Source organism: Cygnus olor, chromosome 1 (assembly GCF_009769625.2).
Source record: "Cygnus olor isolate bCygOlo1 chromosome 1, bCygOlo1.pri.v2, whole genome shotgun sequence".
Taxonomy (NCBI): domain Eukaryota; kingdom Metazoa; phylum Chordata; class Aves; order Anseriformes; family Anatidae; genus Cygnus; species Cygnus olor.
In genome coordinates, this window is record NC_049169.1 from 74,664,361 (window position 1) to 74,670,483 (window position 6,123).

Genomic DNA, 6,123 nt, shown 5'->3' on the forward strand with positions numbered 1-6,123 from the left:
TCCTCTCAACGTTTTGGCCTTCCCTCCGCCTTTTGGCCTTCTCTCGCCTCCTTCGGCCTTTTGGCCTTCTCTGGGCCTCCTTTCATTTTCTCTGCCCTTCTCTGGGCCTCCTCTCCACCTTTTGGACTTCTCTGGGCCTGCTCTCTGGTTTTTCTGCCTTCCTATGGCCTTCTTTCATATTTTTGGCAGTTTCTGGACCTCCTGTCTGTCTTCTGGCGCTTTCCTGGCCTCCTTTCAATTTCTCTGGCCTTCTCTGCGCCTCCTTTCTTTTTCTGTGGGCTTTTCTGGGGGTACACTCTGCAGTTTGGCCTTCTCTGGGCCTCCTTTCACTTTCTCTGGCCTTCTCTGGACCGGTTTTCTGCCTTTTGGACTTATTTGGGCCTCCTTTCCAGCTTTTGGCAATCTCTGGGCCTCCTCTCCGCCTTTTGGACTTCTCTGGGCCTCCTCTCTGGTTTTTCTGCCTTCCTATGGCCTTCTTTCATATTTTTGGCCGTTTCTGGACCTCCTGTCTGTCTTTTGGCGCTTTCCTGGCCTCCTTTCAATTTCTCTGGCCTTCTCTGGGCCTCCTCTCCAACTTTTGGCCTTCTCTAGGCCCCCTTTCATTTTCTCTGTCCTTCTCTGGGCCTCCTTTCATTTTCTCTCGCCTTCTCTGGGTCTCCTTTAATATTCTCTGGGCTTTCTTTTATATTCTCTGGCCTACTCTGGGCCTCCTCTCCAACTTGTGACCATCTCTGGGCCCCCTTTTATTTTATCTCTCTTTCTCTGTGCCTCCTTTCAATTTCTCTATCCTACTCTGGGCCTCCTCTGAGACTTCTGGCATTCTCTGGGCTTCCTCTCCACCTTTTGACCTTCTCTGGGCCTCCTTTCAATTTCTCTGGCCTTCTCTGCGCCTCCTTTATTATTTTCTGGCCTTCTCTGTGCTTCCTTCAATTTCTCTGGCCTTCTCTGGGCCTCGTTTCATTTTGTCTGGCCTTATCAGGGCCTCAGGTCCGCCTTTTGGTGTTCTCTGCACCACCATGCCACCTTTTTGCCTTCTCTAGGCCTCCTTTCAATTTCTCTTGCCTTCTCTGAGCCGGTTTTCTGCCTTTTGGACTTATTTGGGCCTCCTTTCCAGCTTTTGGCAATCTCTGGGTCTCCTCTCCGATTTTTGGCATTCTCTGGGCCTTCTTTCATTTTCTCTGACCTTCTCAGGGCCTCCGCTCTGCCTTTTGGCATCTCTGAACCTCCTTTCTTTTTCTCTCGTTTTCTTTTGGGGTCCTCTCCACCTTTTGGTCTTCTCTGGGCCTCCTCTCATTTTCTATGGCCTTCTCTGGGCCTCCTCTGAGACTTCTGGCATACTCTGGGCCTCCTCTCCACCTTTTGGCCTTCTCTGGGCCTCCTTTCAATTTCTCTGGCCTTCTCTGGGCCTCCTTTCTTTTTCTGTGGGCTTTTCTGGGGGTACTCTGCACATTTTGGCCTTCTCTGGGCCTCCATTCAATTTTTCTGGCTTTCTCTGGGCCTCCTTTCACTTTCTCTGGCCTTCTTTCGGTCTCCTCTCAACGTTTTGGCCTTCCCTCCGCCTTTTGGCCTTCTCTCGCCTCCTTCGGCCTTTTGGCCTTCTCTGGGCCTCCTTTCATTTTCTCTGCCCTTCTCTGGGCCTCCTCTCCACCTTTTGGACTTCTCTGGGCCTGCTCTCTGGTTTTTCTGCCTTCCTATGGCCTTCTTTCATATTTTTGGCAGTTTCTGGACCTCCTGTCTGTCTTCTGGCGCTTTCCTGGCCTCCTTTCAATTTCTCTGGCCTTCTCTGGGCCTCCTCTCTGCCTTTTGGCCTTCTCTAGGCCCCCTTTCATTTTCTCTGTCCTTCTCTGGGCCTCCTTTCATTTTCTCTCGCCTTCTCTGGGTCTCCTTTAATATTCTCTGGGCTTCCTTTTATATTCTCTGGTCTTCTTTAGGCCTCGTTTCTTTTTCTCTGGCCTTCTCTGGGCCTCCTCTCCGCCTTTTGGTCTTCTCTGGGCGGCCATGCCACCTTTTGGCCTTCTCTGCGCCTCCTTTCTTTTTCTGTGGGCTTTTCTGGGGGTACTCTCTGCAGTTTGGCCTTCTCTGGGCTTCCTTTCAAATTCTCTGGCTTTCTCTGGGCCTCCTTTCACTTTCTCTGGCCTTCTCTGGACCGGTTTTCTGCCTTTTGGACTTATTTGGGCCTCCTTTCCAGCTTTTGGCAATCTCTGGGCCTCCTCTCCACCTTTTGGACTTCTCTGGGCCTGCTCTCTGGTTTTTCTGCCTTCCTATGGCCTTCTTTCATATTTTTGGCCGTTTCTGGACCTCCTGTCTGTCTTGGCGCTTTCCTGGCCTCCTTTCAATTTCTCTGGCATTCTCTGGGCTTCCTCTCTGCCTTTAGGACTTCTCGGAGCCTTCTTACAGTCTCTCTGGCCTTCTCTGGGCCTCCTCTCCAACTTTTGGCCTTCTCTAGGCCCCCTTTCATTTTCTCTGGCCTTCTCTGGGCCTCCTTTCTATTTCTGTGGGCTTTTCTGGGGGTACTCTGCACATTTTGGCCTTCTCTGGGCCTCCATTCAATTTTTCTGGCTTTCTCTGGGCCTCCTTTCACTTTCTCTGGCCTTCTTTCAGTCTCCTCTCAACGTTTTGGCTTCCCTCCGCCTTTTGGCCTTCTCTCGCCTCCTTCGGCCTTTTGGCCTTCTCTGGGCCTCCTTTCATTTTCTCTGCCCTTCTCTGGGCCTCCTCTCCACCTTTTGGACTTCTCTGGGCCTGCTCTCCGGTTTTTCTGCCTTCCTATGGCCTTCTTTCATATTTTTGACTGTTTCTGGACCTCCTGCCTGTCTTTTGGCACTTTCCTGGCCTCCTTTCAATTTCTCTGGCCTTCTCTGGGCCTCCTCTCCGCCTTTTGGTCTTCTCTGGGCGGCCATGCCACCTTTTGGCCTTCTCTGCGCCTCCTTTCTTTTTCTGTGGGCTTTTCTGGGGGTACTCTCTGCAGTTTGGCCTTCTCTGGGCTTCCTTTCAAATTCTCTGGCTTTCTCTGGGCCTCCTTTCACTTTCTCTGGCCTTCTCTGGACCGGTTTTCTGCCTTTTGGACTTATTTGGGCCTCCTCTCCACCTTTTGGACTTCTCTGGGCCTCCTCTCTGGTTTTTCTGCCTTCCTATGGCCTTCTTTCATATTTTTGGCTGTTTCTGGACCTCCTGTCTGTCTTGGCGCTTTCCTGGCCTCCTTTCAATTTCTCTGGCCTTCTCTGCGCCTCCTTTATTATTTTCTGGCCTTCTCTGTGCTTCCTTCAATTTCTCTGGCCTTCTCTGGGCCTCGTTTCATTTTGTCTGGCCTTCTCAGGGCCTCAGGTCTGCCTTTTGGTGTTCTCTGCACCACCATGCCACCTTTTTGCCTTCTCTAGGCCTCCTTTCAATTTCTCTTGCCTTCTCTGAGCCGGTTTTCTGCCTTTTGGACTTATTTGGGCCTCCTTTCCAGCTTTTGGCAATCTCTGGGTCTCCTCTCCGATTTTTGGCATTCTCTGGGCCTTCTTTCATTTTCTCTGACCTTCTCAGGGCCTCCGCTCTGCCTTTTGGCATCTCTGAACCTCCTTTCTTTTTCTCTCGTTTTCTTTTGGGGTCCTCTCCACCTTTTGGTCTTCTCTGGGCCTCCTCTCATTTTCTATGGCCTTCTCTGGGCCTCCTCTGAGACTTCTGGCATACTCTGGGCCTCCTCTCCACCTTTTGGCCTTCTCTGGGCATCCTCTCCAACTTTTGACCTTCTCTGGGCCTGCTTTCATTTTCTCTGACCTTTTCTGGGCCATCTTTCATTTTCTCTGGCATTCTCTGGGTCTCCTTTTATATTCTCTGGCCTTCTCTGGTCTTCCTTTCATTTTCTCTTGCCTTCTCTGCACTTCCTCTTCACCTTTTGGCCTTCTCTGAGTCTCCTCTCCGCCTTTTGGCCTTCTCTCGCCTCCTTCAGCCTTTTGACCATCTCCAGGCCCCCTTTCATTTTCTCTGGCCTTCTCTGGGCCATCTTTCATTTTCTCTGGCATTCTCTGGGTCTCCTTTTATATTCTCTGGCCTTCTCTGGGCTTCCTTTCATTTTCTCTTGCCTTCTCTGCACTTCCTCTTCACCTTTTGGCCTTCTCTGAGCCTCCTCTCCGCCTTTTGGCCTTCTCTGCGCCGCCATGCCAACTTTTGGCCTTCTCTGGGCCTCCTTTCAATTGCTCTTGCCTTCTCTGTGCCTCCTTTCCTTTTCTGTGGGCTTTTCTGGGGGTACTCTCTGCAGTTTGGCCTTCTCTGGGCTTCCATTCAATTTCTTTGGCCTTCTCTGGGCCTTCTTTCACTGTCTCTGGCCTTCTGAGGGCCTCCGCTCAATGTTTTGGCCTTCTCTGCGCCTCCTTACCGCCTTTTGGCCTTCTCTTGGCGTCACTTCATTTTCTCTGGCCTTCTCTGGGTCTCCTCTCCACCTTTTGGCCTTCTCTAGGCCTCCTTTCAATTTCTCTTGCCTTCTCTGTGCTGGTTTTCTGCCTTTTGGACTTATTTGGGCCTCCTTTCCAACTTTTGGCAATCTCTGGGTCTCCTCTCCGATTTTTGGCATTCTCTGGGCCTCCTTTCATTTTCTCTGACCTTCTTTCTCAGGGCCTCCGCTTTTCCTTTTGGCATCTCTGAACCTCCTTTCTTTTTCTCTCGTTTTCTTTTGGGGTCCTCTCCACCTTTTGGTCTTCTCTGGGCCTCCTCTCATTTTCTATGGCCTTCTCTGGGCCTCCTCTGAGACTTCTGGCATTCTCTGGTCCTCCTTTCCACCTTTTGGCCTTCTCTGGGCCTGCTTTCATTTTCTCTGGCCTTCTCTGTGCTTTCTTCAATATTCTCAGGTGTTTTCTGGGCCTCGTTACATTTTGTCTGGCCTTCTCTGGGCTTCAACAGCGCCTTTTGACCTTCTCTGGGTCACCACTCCACCTTTTTGCCTTCTCTTGGCCTCATTATATTTTCTCTGAGTCTCCTCTCCACCTTTTGGCCTTCTCTGGGCCTCCTGTAATTTTCTCTGCCCTTCTCTGGGCCTCCTCTCCACCTTTTGGACTTCTCTGGGCCTCCTCTCTGGTTTTTCTGCCTTCCTATGGCCTTCTTTCATATTTTTGGCCGTTTCTGGACCTCCTGTCTGTCTTTTGGCGCTTCCTTGGCCTCCTTTCCATTTCTCTGGCATTCACTGGGCCTCCTCTCTGCCTTTTGGCCTTCTCTGGGCCTCCTGTAATTTTCTCTGGCCTTCTCTGGGTCTCCTTTAATATTCTCTGGGTCTCCTTTTATATTCTCTGGCCTTCTTTAGGCCTCGTTTCTTTTTCTCTGGCCTTCTCTGGGCCTCCTCTCCGCCTTTTGGTCTTCTCTGGGCGGCCATGCCACCTTTTGGCCTTCTCTGCGCCTCCTTTCTTTTTCTGTGGGCTTTTCTGGGGGTACTCTCTGCAGTTGGGCCTTCTCTGGGCCTCCTCACCACCTTTTGCCCTTTTCTGGGCCTCCACTCTGCCTTTTGACCTTCTCTGGGCCTCCTCTCTGCCTTTTGACCTTCTCTGGGCCTCTTCTCATTTTCTCTGCCCTTTCTCTGGCCTTTCTCTGGCCTTCTCTGGCCTTCTTTCACCTTCTCAGACACTCTTTACCTTCTTTCGGCCTTTTGACTTTGTCCGGTCTACTTTACGCCTTTTGATGTTCTCTGATTCTTTCAACTTCTTGAACCGTCTTTCTTTCTTTCTGCTTTTAAACCTTCTCTGACCTTCTTTCCGCCTTTTGAAATTCTCTGACTTTCTTTCACTTCCTCAGACCTTCTTTACCTTCTTCCTGCCTTTTGACCTTCTTCGATCTTTTTTCCACCTTTTGACCTTCTTTCACCTTCTTTCACCTTCTCTGACCCTTTTTACTTTCTTTTCGCCTTCTGACCTGCTCACCTTTTTTCGCCTTTTGACCTTCTCTGACAGTCTTTGACCACATTTTCACTTCTTCACCCTCTCTGATCCTCTTTGACCACCTTTTCACCTCTTCTCCTTCTCTGACCCTCCTTAACCTTCTTTGCACCTCTTTGCCTTCTCTGAACCTCCTTGACCTTCTTATCGCCTCTTTGCCTTCTCTGACCTTGTCTGATCCTCCTTTCACCTGCTCGCCTTGTCTGACCTTCTTTGACCTTCC

The 6,123-nt window shown here is 50.5% G+C and overlaps 1 long non-coding RNA gene across 1 annotated transcript; it reads right to left on the bottom strand.

The window, feature by feature from the left end:
* Positions 1-1,877: 1,877 nt before the first annotated feature.
* On the bottom strand, positions 1,878-5,410 carry LOC121078315. The gene is made up of 3 exons (XR_005824535.1): positions 5,350-5,410; positions 3,673-4,116; positions 1,878-1,905 (listed from the first exon to the last, which is right to left on the bottom strand). It is a non-coding gene; the product is annotated as an uncharacterized LOC121078315 (long non-coding RNA).
* Between the last annotated feature and the right edge of the window lie 713 nt (positions 5,411-6,123).